Raw genomic sequence first — 13,568 nt, 5'->3', positions numbered from 1 at the left:
CATTTTAATTTAATTACATGGACACTGCCTACGTGAGCGACAGCTAACCGAAGGCAGAAAAAAAGAAAGGAAATCAAATAAAAAACGGACACTTTCAAGCAACCATTTTTTCCCTCCAGCTGAGCTTCCTTTTTTTTAGCTGGGTGGATGGTCGGCCCAACTATGAAATGCTCGTGTGTCCACTTAAAGCCAATTGGCCAATTATTTTAAGCCGCAACGGTCATTTAGCTTGGATGCCGAAATTATGAAGGTTCTGTCCTTGGGGCCGGCAATTAATTGGGGCTATTTGCACAAGTCCTTGCTTATGAAATTAAAATGCAATTTTCATTAAATCGGCGCATCGTTTTCCTCTACATTCCCTCAGCCGAGCTCGCCTTATTTAATTATCCATTTTGCCTACAAGAGCTCCTCGCTAATAGCGGACTAAGCCTGGTCCGGGCAAGAAAAAAAGAAATGAGCCCGTCTGACAGCCGGAGAAAATAGAAAGCAGGACATTGCCAACGGGCAGATGAGGAGCAAGTCAAAATAACAAATTAATTAGCAAAAAAGCAATTATTCCTTCTGCGTTCTGTTTTTGCTTTCGAATCCATTTGCATTGGGCCCAATTGAATGGGAAATTACATTTCAAATCAAGCCTGATCCTTTTTGGCGGAGCAGACAGAACTGGTAAGTATAGGCAGCTAAGAAATATATGGTTATTCCATGAAGGAAAATAAAATTATATGATAGGTACCTACCTAAAAAAAATATTTCCCAAATTAGCTAGGCAAGTTATTAAACTAAATTATTTATTTTAGTTATTTAATAAATACATCAAATGATTCCCAACAGGTATATCCTTAAAAACTAAAGTTATTTAATTTTAAATATATTATATTTAATACTAAAATTATAGTTATTTATTTCATTTGCCAACTAAGAATGTTTTCCGCATGTAAAATTTCCACTCTTGCAAGAGAAAAGCGATTAGGGTAAATCGTTAACCAACCCCTTTACCCACCCAGGGGTTAATGTACTAACGGTAACATAAGCATAAACAGATTAGAAGTCACATAACATTTTCCACTTTTTATGGCTATACATAGAAACCCATTCCATCTACATGCATACTTTGCAGCCCCACAACATGGCATTCGAGCTGGACATTGAGGATGGGGATGGGCTCGGAACATTGCAAAGTGGAAGCGACATTATGTAAGAAAAATGCTAAATAAGCGCTTAATGCATAATCTGTACCGATGCATTACACACATAAAAAACAGGGGTTACTCGTGCCCCACTCCACCCCTTGACCATTTTTCCGAGCCTCTGACAACGGTTGGTCCGACTCCGGACTGGCCCAGGCAGATATGGCCATAATGTATGACTGCCATTTTATATGCGCCTTTGAAAAATGTGCTGACACTTCGAGCCGAAGCCGGAGCCCGACACTAAGAAAAAAAAGTTGGTATTGATTTTACAAAAAAAAGGTAAAAGTCAACTTTACAAAAATAATTTGGGGGTTGAGGAATCTTTTGGCATCGATTCTTCTAAACACTGCAATTTCTTTAAATGCCAGTTCCCTTGAATGAAATTATTTGGTTATGTGCCGGTTTTTCTCAGTGTCCTGGAAGCCAAAGATTGGGGGATATTCTGTGGAGCTGGAGGAAAGGCTGGACAGCAGAATGATGGCGCTGGTGCGAAAGGGTTGACCCAAACGCAATTGACCACGTGTGCGTGTCCATTTGGGGGCGGTCAGCCTTAGCTTCGGTTTGTAGCGGAGTGTGTTTTTTTCTTTTGTTGGCGGAGGGAGGGCGAAATCCTTTTTTCATTTAAATGGCATATATGGCAAAAGGCAGTTTTTATTTTTATAATCCCACCGACCAACCACCAGCCAAGGGAGCGGGCTCCAAAACCCCGGCAAGACAGCACGGAAGTGGCGAAGTCGGGAACAAATCACACGAAATTTGTAAATGTCCATTGTCAAGCGGTTGCCGACTCACCTCGAAGAGCCCCCTTACTATCCGCCTATGCAAAGTTCTTCCTGCTCAGTCCATTTATTAATTTGCCTCGAATAACTCTGCACCCCCCTGTGAGGCGAAACGTAATCCCTTCAGCACTCACCCCGGAGACTTTGCGTTTTTCAATAAGGCAAAAGGAACAATTTGCCGCACAGCAGGTGGAAATTGTCAGCAGACAGGATTGCGGGAGTGGGTGGGTGGTTGGTCGGGGACATGGGAGGATTCGCCACCCGTGGCGGAGATTTTGTGTCACTTTCTGGCGTAATTTCAGACCGACTTTGATTGGCGGCCATTAAAAATTTCGCTCGTGTCCCGCCAGTCATGTGATTGATAGTCCGAACGTGATCTATACCCAATAACCAACTAAAGTTTTATGAATTTTAATGAAAAGTTACGGCCAGCTGAAAGGGGGTCCTTTCGTTTTACTTTCCCAGAAAAAGTAGTGGGCATTATTTTAACAGAGATTGAAAAGTGACGCAGGACTTAACTTGGGTTGGTCTAATTTTAAAATAATAGATTGGTCACTATTTCACTATTAATTTTCGTTGAAACTTTTTTCGGATTTTTTTTTAAGACATTTTTTTACTTAATAAATTCATTTTAATAAATTTAATTTTGTGCTTGCACTTTAATAAAGATGCGAATTTAATTTCTTTAATTCTGAAACTTTTTAAAAATAAGTCAATTTTAAATTATCATTATAATAATTTTTTTTGTTATATATCCAATATCTTATTAACGGAAAATAATTTGTATATCTCATAAAGAGATCATTTTCTTCAATAACCATCTAATAATTTTCTCTTTTTCGACGAAAAGTATGCCACACAAATACTATCTGGCATTATCCCACCTAATACCTTGGATTTAGGCATAATTTTGGGCTGAATGATATGTGTTGTGATCTCGATTGGCAACTATTACTATGAAACTATGTCCAATGAGTTGCGGAACAGAAAATTAACTTAAGCTAATGGCAGGCATTAAGCTCGCCAGTCGTAAATCAAAATGTACGCCCCTGGCCGCCCCATTTTATGTAACCCAAACATTGTCAATGGTCCGTATGATGTCCTCCAGCCAACCCTTTCACCCCTCTAAAGTAAAAGTAGGAAAATATCAAAACAGATGCGGCAACAGACAGAATCCTTGTCATGTCCATGTTCGTGCACCTTCCTTGACATCGCCCTGACTAATGATGTGCCAACAAATTTAACGCAACCGGTTACCCGCTCCGCGATAACACCCATAACTGACTTGACTCAATAAAAAAGATGACAAAGCGCCCAATTCACTTAACAAATTTGACAATGGAAATCATATGTCATCATTATTAACAGTGAGATGATTCCATTTTCCGGCACAAGGGCCGCCGCACATATGGCCCGCTTCCACTCCGTGAAACTAAGCGGATAATTTCGAAATAATATCATAATCATAAGCGCAGGGGTTGAAACCCGCGATGTGAAGCCACCACCGCTTATTTCGATGGGTGGTGGTGCGAAAGTCAACCTGCTGGCTGCGTTCGAAGCTGCGCACTTCCATCCACACCTTCTGGAATGGGCTTTAAAATCTCCTCAATGAAAAGGGAAATTATGGTAAGCGAGAAATGAAAATGAAAATATGTCAAAAGGACAGCTACAGCTCACCCCCGAGCTGAATAGGACAATGGCTTTCCCCCTTTTGCATATTAAATTAAAATAATGAAATTTTGAAACGCTTTCGAGATCTCTTGTGGCGATGTTGTTGTTTACATTGTACGGCAATAAAGGAACTCCGGGTCCGGATAAAGGGACAGACGGAAGGACACCCCATAAGTCGCACATAAAACAAAGCAATTGGAAAATTATGCACTTGTCCTCAGTCACCACCGCCTCATCATCTCATCGCCGCCCAGAAGTATGCTTTTAATAATCAGCAAAGTGTTCCGGATAACTGAGGGTTGGCCTTGCCCTTCCGGCCGCTTAAAGGGCGGTAGGTGTGGGTGTGGGCGTGGTCGTCCTGTGCCCGAGGCCAGTTGGCCATTTGGGCTGGAAGATTTACATAAAATGAGAAAATATGTGAGTGCGCATTAAAATGTATAAAAAGTGAGCAAAGTTCTGGATTAAGTACGTTGAGGAAAGGGATCCGATGAAGGAGATTAGATGAGATGTGAGAAGATGACTTTTGGGTTCTGGAGGTGGAAACCTTTTGGTTGGGATTCTTTTTAACAGAGGTTTTGACTGACAATTTAGGGTTTTCACTTATTTCGACATTTTAATACTTTAGTTTAAGAATGGTATGTTCAAACCAAAGCGACACATTAAAGACACAACCATAAATAGTTTTTATACCATTTGTATTTTTAACTTCCTGAGTTACTAAAATGCAAATGTTTATGGTACCACATTTTACTTTTAACTTCCTGATTTACTATAACAAATATATTCCCAGATTAAAGGAGTATCGAAGCAGAGCGAATATATTTCGGTTAATTGAGTTTCCATAATGTTCCTCATTAAAATCAATTTGCAAACTTGGCATCCGTTCAGGCCATCTGGGATATCTGCCAGATGAACAGTATTTTCGGACCTCTCGGATCGAACTCTTATTTGATTAACTTAAGGTCTGAAATTATTCCATTAGGGCAGGGCGGTTCCCGATTCCCAGCCTGCGGCCAAAACATTACGGACGGGAATGGAAACCGCCCCCAAGGAAGCTGGATGAACTCACTCAAATCTACACTTGCCGGAATTCCCAAATGTCTACTTTTCAATGCGCTTAGCATTTTTAAGCTGCTTTTAATAAATTCGACACAAAATTGAATTTTCATAACGGTTTGTCCTCACTGGCACTTGTCCTTTTGACACCATCCCTTATCCTTGGGAGGGGAAACTTCAAATAGGAAGGGGAACGGGCAACGTGTGCGACACTCACTTAAAAAGTAATTCATGGACACAGTCACCCCGGTAAGTGTGTTAACAACAAAGACCTGGGGCACTTTTAAGCCTCCCTTGAACTTCTGTGTTTGTTTTTGGGAAGAAAAAACATTAACATGCTTGGGAACATCATTCACAGTACAGTTAAAAGTCTACATTTATCATTCTCATCTCTATCATATTTATTAAATAATAATTTCATGGAGATCGAAGTTACTAACAAATGTATACTTTGCAAAATTTTCTGTTTCTACCCAAATTAACGATCTATTTGTTCTTTTTTCGTACACAGGTACATATTACACAAGGTTGCAGCTTTGGATCTTTAAATATTTCCTGAAACATATTTTTTTTCGATTCTTTTAAGTCGCTGATCACGATGATCACGATAAACTCATTAAAAAACTTGTTCCAAAGAACCGTGTTGTTGTGTTGTTAAAATATCTATATTATCGCGCTTGTTTTATTAAACGTAAAAGATCTCGAAAACCATTAGTTCAACAAAATTTTTAACTGACACTATTCGAAAGAAAATACTTGGACCTTGCCGAACTTTGTGATATAGGCAGCCATAGGCAAAAACTCTTTAAAATCTTATGTATTCTATTTTTGGCTATTATTTTTTTGGTATATTTATTTTTCTAGACCCAGATATAAGAATACAAATTTCGCGATTCACCTTACCCTCTGATAGAATAAATTAAATTAAAACCGTGGTACAAACTACTTACTTTATCACTCATAATATTGGACCCTGGAAACCTAATTAAACATTATGCTTTTTAAGCTTCCTTCATTATCCTATCTTGGCCAAACCACAACGTAGTTTTTGCGCATAAATTCAAGCATTCTGCTTACTTTGAGTGCTCATTGAATGTGATATGCTTGGTAATGTTATTCATGTGCATAATGAATGTCTAAGGGCTCTACCGATTTTCACCTTGCTCAGAGTTCTTATCGCTTTTTCATCCGCTTTTGGGGTTTCGGGGTTGAGTGGGCGGGGTCAGGGGGCGGTTGTAAATTTATGCATTCAAGTCATAAACAAGGGGCAAAATTTTATTGTTATTTCTCATAATCAAGTGTCGCCAGAAACGTGCGCCCGGGAAATGCGTGAGTGCTGCGTTTACAAGAAAAGCGATAAAATTATGAAAATTTTATGTCGCACAACAGCGTAAACGAAGTTGGAGTGGACCTGGCATATATGGAGCGAACTCAATGAACATGTCATAAGCGGGGCTCGATCTCATTCCCATTCCCGAACCCATTCCCACTCCCCAACTGAACACGTTCGACGACAGTTGGACTTGTTGTTCCAGGAATCACAGCTCAGCACACGCGTGCCACAAATTGTGGTCGAGATGGTGAATACACTGAGGATAAACATAGGATTATAAAAAATACGAATTATAAATTAGAAACATTTTTACCATTTTTAAGTATTTATTTAAGATACTACCTTGTTCTTGTTTTGTAGTTCAACATTAAACAACATAAACATTATACATTATAAATTTTAATTAGAAATTGGTCTGAAGTTCTTGTTTTGTAGTTGATCATTAAAAAACCAAAATTATAAATTATACACTTTTTCACCATTTTTGGGTATTTTTAATATTCAGAATCTTCTTAACTCATTTATCTAAAATTCTTGTTTTGTTGTTTCTGATTTTTAAATATCCTTAAATAGAAATCATTTATCTATTTTAGTTGGGACTTTATCGTAGTATCATTCAAAATTCCCCAATTAAAAATATACTTCATAATTTTTTTATAAGTGTGGGTCGTGTACTAGAAAAAGGCTCAGTTTTATCATAAAAGAAAATATGACGGTGACTATCGTTATCCGTAAATCACACGTAGGTGAGCGGGGGAGCATTAAAATGTCATTGCCGTACGAAAAATTAAAATGAAATTACATAAACCAAAAAATGTCACTCAGAAACACATAAAAACGAGGGCCCCAGTAATTAGAATGCAGAGGCCAAAGTAAACCAAAGCCCGAGTTGGAGGGCACTCGGCAACACCTAGTCGAAATTCCTTAATCGAATTTGCATTAAGCGATGAGCAGCTAATAATCTGTAAACCGAATTAAAAACAGCTCCAGGGGCGTCCAAGAGGAAACAGCAAAGCAGAACCGCCGACCCCAAGGGTCGAGTCGGAAAAAATAAAAGAAATGCCAAAAGATTAGCCGGAAAGTGGGGCCGCCGCCCCGGAATGGGCTGAAAAATATTTCCGGCAAATTAAAGCCAATGAAAGTGCCTTCTACTCTCGCCAACCCTCCAGGTCCTGGCAGCCACCTCAAGAAAAACTGACAGCCATAATTCATGACCGTCTGCGATGGGTGGCAACGCCTCCTTTTCCTTGTCCTTACCGCCCCCTTTGGAGTACGCTGAAAAATTCACGACCCCCAAACAGCGGGCTAATGATAATGATAACAAACATGCCTCAAGTTCCCAAGTCAGAAACTTTTTGACAAGCCGCCCGCCGCCGCCATCCTCCTCCTCTTCCGCCTCCGCAGGATATATTTCCATATAATTCATTCGACGCCGGGCCCATCCATCCATTTTGAAAATGTGAATTCTTGCGCATCATCATTGTTTGATTGCTCGTGCTTTATATACGTATTACGTATACACACGCCGAAAAGTTTATTTTTCATTTTGCTTAGCATTTTGCAGGGGATGTCTGGCGACTTTTCACTTTCTCGCTGGAAAATCGCTTGATAAATTGGGGTCGAAATCGTTATAAGCGTTGTGCTACATCGCAGGCCCATTTATTTTTTGGGCCTCCTGCCTTCGGAAGGTACAAGTACAATGCAATAATGTATAAGTGTTTGTACATCTCAAGTTTCGAGTTAATAAATCTCTCCAATGAAAAATGAAACAAAATTAATGATCCCGAAGTTTGTATAATATTGGCTCTAGGATATTAAAATTTTGCATTTGTATAAAGAATGGCACTATAAATGTATTAAACCTTTTTTTATTTTACCTAATTTAGCTTCTGTATTTCGGAAATTCTTAATATATTTCAAGCTTTTGCTTCCGGTGAGTCATACATAACCCAACCAAATCGATTTTTAATTGATTCCATTTGGAATTCATCTCGCCACCGAATACGTATTACATAAATCGACCGGCAATCAGGCCAAAATAAATTATTAATTAATAAGTGAGTGCACAAATCGAGCGAGCGGCTCAAAACTCGAAACGCTACCAAACGAACCGAGTTCGTGCTGCATCGAATAAGGCCTGAAAAAACCTAATTAAAAATTAGTGCAGTTTTTAATTAAGAGAAATACGAAAATGAGACTTCATAACCAGTTGCCAAATGCGGTGCAATAAAACAAAAACAGAGATTAAATAAATAAGCAGAAAAAGCGCAGCAAAAAAAGGAAAACCGAAAAAAATGGGCAAAAAAATTGAACTGAATACCGAGGCGACACATAAAGGCATAAGCGGCCAAATCAGCAGCAAAAACAGCAACAACCAGCCAGAACATAACGCGTTGACAAAACGCTGTCCGCTGCCATTTATGAAACCCATGTTGACATGCGCCGAGCACAGGCTGCAGCAGCAGCAGCAGCTGCAACTGCAACGCACAGTGGTTCGAAAGCGAATGCTTTCTTTTAAGTTTTTCAAATAAATACTAAATGTGTTATTTAACGAATTTTACACTTATAAGAAAGTATAAATGTGAGACTTAAGTTTTAATAGTAGTTATATTAATTAGTGGTTAATTTAATTTAAGAAGTGCATTCATTTTAAAATGTTTCCTTTTGGATTTTCTTTTTATTTATCATAACTATTTCAATATTTATTTTTTTCCTTTACAAAAATTAAGTTTAACTTTATTTTAAATTTCTGTTTAAAATAGTAACTTATTTAATAACTTCTCTATATATTTCCACTGTGCGACGTCAGTGATTGCAATAATTTCTGAGCGAGTTCGACTGCCGTTTTGGCCAGCAGTGGCATTCTTTCCGCTTGCCGCCGACCGCCGCGCTTTATGGTCATGCGCTCCGCCAACTCGCTCCAAATTCTTTGCCGCGGCGGCGGGCGGCGGAACGTGCCATAAATTGGCCAAATCAAATCTTGGACTGCGGACGGACTGCCGCTCGGCGGGACGGGCGATTTGGGTATCGCAACCCCCTCCCTGGGGAGGGCGGATCGTGGACCGTCGCTGCCAAAGGCAACTGTCGCTCTTGCAGCTGCCCAGTTGAGTGCCGGCGGAGTTGCAGTTTCTGTGTGGTCGGCGACATCAAATCGCGATGCGTTGCACTGACCAGCAAAGCAAATCAACTGATTAAGGCACAGGCTCTTTACATCGGCCTGTCATTGAAGGGAACACTAAACTGCACTGTGAAAAAGATTTTGGGCTCGAAACAAACAATATCTCAAATTCATGGTAAATTAATGATTTAATATCAAGTGAAAAGCTGTACCTAAACCTTTTAAAACTATACTATACTGTATATAATGCGATTTCTTTAAGTTTCATTTTTAAATTCTCAGTGTAGCTTCAGGTTTCCAGTGATTTCGCACTAATCAGTGACAAGCGCTGGGCAGTTGCAACTGGAAGTGAGTTAAGTTCACACACCTTTGATTAGACCTCCAGTTAGTCAAAGTCCGTATGTCCTATTCTATGAAATTTAAAAATAACATTCGTTGTATTTGAAAATACATAGGTCTGGATATGATTATGTACTAGAGACCTGCACGAGTAAGTAAAAATATACTCGATTACTACTCGGCGATGCCGATTCCAACTGTCAAATCTGGAATCGTGGCATCGTAGAATCGTAGGCATCGGCATCGTTTTACTCATATCTGACTCGTGTTTTTTTATTAAACAAAATCAACCAAAATTCTTGTCAGAACAAGAGGAACCAATATACCCAAGATTTCACAATTGTTAGTCCTATCTACTTATGACCATAGATTAACTCTTTGACAATATGAGACCGCGAATTCTTTGAAGCAAGATAATTTTGTTTTATGTTTTACCGTCTTTGAACCCGACATACACGAAATCTTAACCAAAATGAGACCGCGAATTCTTTGGAAGAAGAAGAACCAATAAAGAACCATGTCCAAAACACGTATGGATTTGTTGTCTTTAACTAGGTTTTTCTTTTCACGTATTCTAAAAAAATGTACCCGCGAATTCCTTAGAAGAAGAGGAAATTTTATTGAAATTTATTTTTAAATGTCAAATTTGAAATTTGTTGGCGGTGCTACGATGCTACTCGTACGATTCTACGATGCTGAGTATACTCGGCATCGTTTGACACGATTACATGATTACAAAAAATAATCGTGGCATCGCCAACTTGATTACTTTTACTCGTGGAATCGGCATCGGCATCGTATCGTGCAGGTCTCTATTATGTACCTATATATTAATATATTATAAAGTTATATCTTATCGTATTTATTAATCGGTATCTTAAATTGAATTTGCATGGTCAAAGCTTATCGATATTGCAACTATTTATGTACCTATGTTAAACGCCAATTTAAAATACCGAAAGCACGCAAAAAATATTACAAATTAAGCAAAATTACTTGTAGCAAATTTGGAAATGAGCCGTCATTTGTTTAATGACAGGTCACAATCAGGCGAAAAATATAGCCAAAAATACAGATAAAAAACAAACGGCAGAGCTAACAAATTGATTGACGGCTGTCGGTCAGAAAAGGAAATGCCACTGCAACTGGCTGAGTTCAGTGGGGTGCGGATGGCGTGACAATATTGACATAGTTGCGATCACAATGGCATCTTGTGAGCTGTCCACTGGGATATATCATATATATACTGCATAGACGAGATCGCACCGATGCAAAGTCGCTGGCGTTTTGCACTGATTTGACTTTATTGAATTAGGCAACGGCGAGCGAAACGCAGCTTGGCAATAAATCAAAAACGAGTTCAAAATTTGTGTCACCTTAGCGTCCAAAACAGCATCTTGGCATCGATTGCCTCGTACGTGATCATTTTATTGAGCACATTTGACTATTATTAGGGAAATTTAACACATGACGCACTAAATACAGATTTGCGAGACATGGACATGTGTATGGCGGCTTTTCTCGTATTTATGGCATCGCGCGAAATCCAAACAAGCGGATTGCGCATACGCAGCGTTGCCGCAATGCGACAAATTTGGTTAAATTACGCGTGCACCCGGAGAACGTGCCACAAACGTAATGAGCGGTGCAAAAGTCGTGATCGCATATATGTCAGATGCAGATATATATATCTCTCACTTCGTTAGCAGCGACGCCCACAACTCACAACTCAAAACTGAAAACTCAACGGAAGTTGGCATCTATATGGCCTAATGCTCGTTTAGACAGCCTTTTGGCAGCGGCTAATCGGGCAAATAAAACAAGCCATATCTCTCCCGGCGTGCATAGCATTAAGACTCGGCTCAGATAGACAGACAGACAGGTCTGGCCAAAACAAAAATCGGAGACCGACTGAAGACTCGACTCGCATCGATTGGTGTTCGTTTTGTCATTCAAATCGCCTTCTACGGGCCATTTGCATTTTTCCTTTTTTCGTTTTCGGTTTTATGAGTGTTATAAAAATTTGCGTGATGGATACACAAAAGCGATTAGCTTATTTTTAATGTTTCAATTTTTCGATTTGCCTTTTCGGAATTTATTTGATTATTCTCGCTTTTGATGCATGCCATTTCTGGTCATAATATTTCTTTGTTTTTCGAATATAAATAATTTAAATTGCCTTTTATTTTGGTCTTTTAATTTTCGATTTCATATTGACCGTCCACAGATTGATTATATTAATTGATCCATGGATATTCAAATTGTTTAATTGTTGCCTAACTCGTTGATGAATTACCAGACTAGATTTACGATACAGCTTTGGTTACTACCTATTATTTCTTTTCAGTTCTTTTTAATATAAATATTTTCATATTTAAGCACCAACCAAAACTTAAATAAAAACTTATTTATTTATTTTAATCCTTTGATTACTACCTTTTATTTATTTTCAGTTCCTTTTAATATAAATGTTTGCCAATTTGAAAACCAACCAAAATTGAAATGAAAATGCATTTATTTACTTAGATTTTTTGAAAATTATATCGATTTAGTTGGTTTAGCTAGACCACTTTAAATACAATATACTTTATTAATGTTGAATAGTTATTTCCAACTGGTTATTTATAATATTCCTATAATTTAAAATAATAATAATTAAATAAATAATAGCATCTTTATTGTGTTTAATACTTTTGATTTTAAAGGTTTAAGTTTAAGTAATTTTTCCAGGTGATCACTAGAGCGTGACCACCCACCGTTCAACTTTGGATTGGGCTTCCCATTGGAATCAAGATAAATCCTTCAGGCGAGAAACAGCGTTTCGTCCCCAAGTTATCTTTTCCCGGCTTTTCCGCCAGACAATGGCGTCTGCGAGGAAATTAATTTTAATTGCCGGAGGTGCGTGCACAGAGCGCATTGCAATAATTGGCAAAGGCCAGGTCCTGTCGCAGGACCCCAGACAAAGAAAGATGACACTTGAGACGCCCGGACTCGGACTCAAACTCGCAGTTGGACATAATTTACGGGTGCAGTGGACGTCGGCTGAATGGAACTTGCTAAATAATTTAAAAACTTTCCTGCACTCGCTGCATAATTGAATTGGCGGTGGCGGGGGCTCAAAACAAGTGTCAAAGCGGAAACGGAAGCGGCGTCGAGAGCTGACGGGCCAAGAAGATTTCTATAAGAATTTGATTTGCCCTGGCCAGGCCAAATGGAAAAGAAACCACTCCAATGGGGGCGTGGCCGGGCGCAATCGGGGCTAACCACAAGGTTTTTCAAACTTTACTCATTTTCAAAATTACAATGTTGCCGCAAGCGTGCCGCTCACCGCAGCAACTGGAAAATAGCTAGAAAAATCTAAACGTAAGCAAAGTCAATGGGCGAAGTTGGCAACGCGGCGGCAGCTTCTTTGATGATGACAAAGCGGCAGGAGATAACGGGCCGGGCCAAAGGATGCCGAGCCACTCCCTCGACCACTTTCGCCCTTTTTCCTGCACTCACAGAAACTGGAGGTGACACATTTTTCAAATTAGTGTTTATAAGAAACTTGTTTTTACAAGACCGACAATAAAAGGCACATTTTCAATTAATACCAAATTGTTTAAATTTATTAATATTTATTTAATTACCTTAGGATGATCGTAAACCTAATAAAAAAGAACGCTAATAGGTATATATTTTATTAAAATTCTCATTTAAAGGGAAACCGAATAATTAACTTAATAAAGTTTTATATTATTTAATCAAGAAATCACTTTACACCGATATTTGTAGATTCAAGTATTCTTTAATTATATTCAAAATTATACAGAATATATTTACTTACATTTAAAAATTTAATTATTTTCAAGCCATTTTAATTTTGGTGAGTGTGCTCCTTTCTTAGCAAGTTCCTGCAGCTTCTTTGCAGCTGTTCGTCCTTAGCAGACATTTTTCTGCTGGCTAAAGTTTTGTTGGCTCAACCACTTGACGCTCGGTTACCTCAGCTTCCTTCCCGCCGGAAAACTGCCTTTGAACAGAAAAATATTGCACGCATTTTCCCGGAAAGCAACGTGGCACGAAAAAGGACGAGAAGAAGCCTA

The 13,568-nt window shown here is 38.8% G+C and overlaps 1 long non-coding RNA gene across 1 annotated transcript in view; it reads right to left on the bottom strand.

Moving 5' to 3' along the window:
* LOC123003241 (uncharacterized) overlaps nt 1-13,568 on the bottom strand; it is a 67,644-nt gene that overhangs the window by 9,395 nt on the left and 44,681 nt on the right. The window lies entirely within an intron of this gene.

The sequence above is a fragment of the Drosophila takahashii genome, chromosome 2L (assembly GCF_030179915.1).
Source record: "Drosophila takahashii strain IR98-3 E-12201 chromosome 2L, DtakHiC1v2, whole genome shotgun sequence".
Taxonomy (NCBI): Eukaryota; Metazoa; Arthropoda; class Insecta; order Diptera; family Drosophilidae; genus Drosophila; species Drosophila takahashii.
This window is presented reverse-complemented; position numbering and strand designations above follow the sequence as displayed.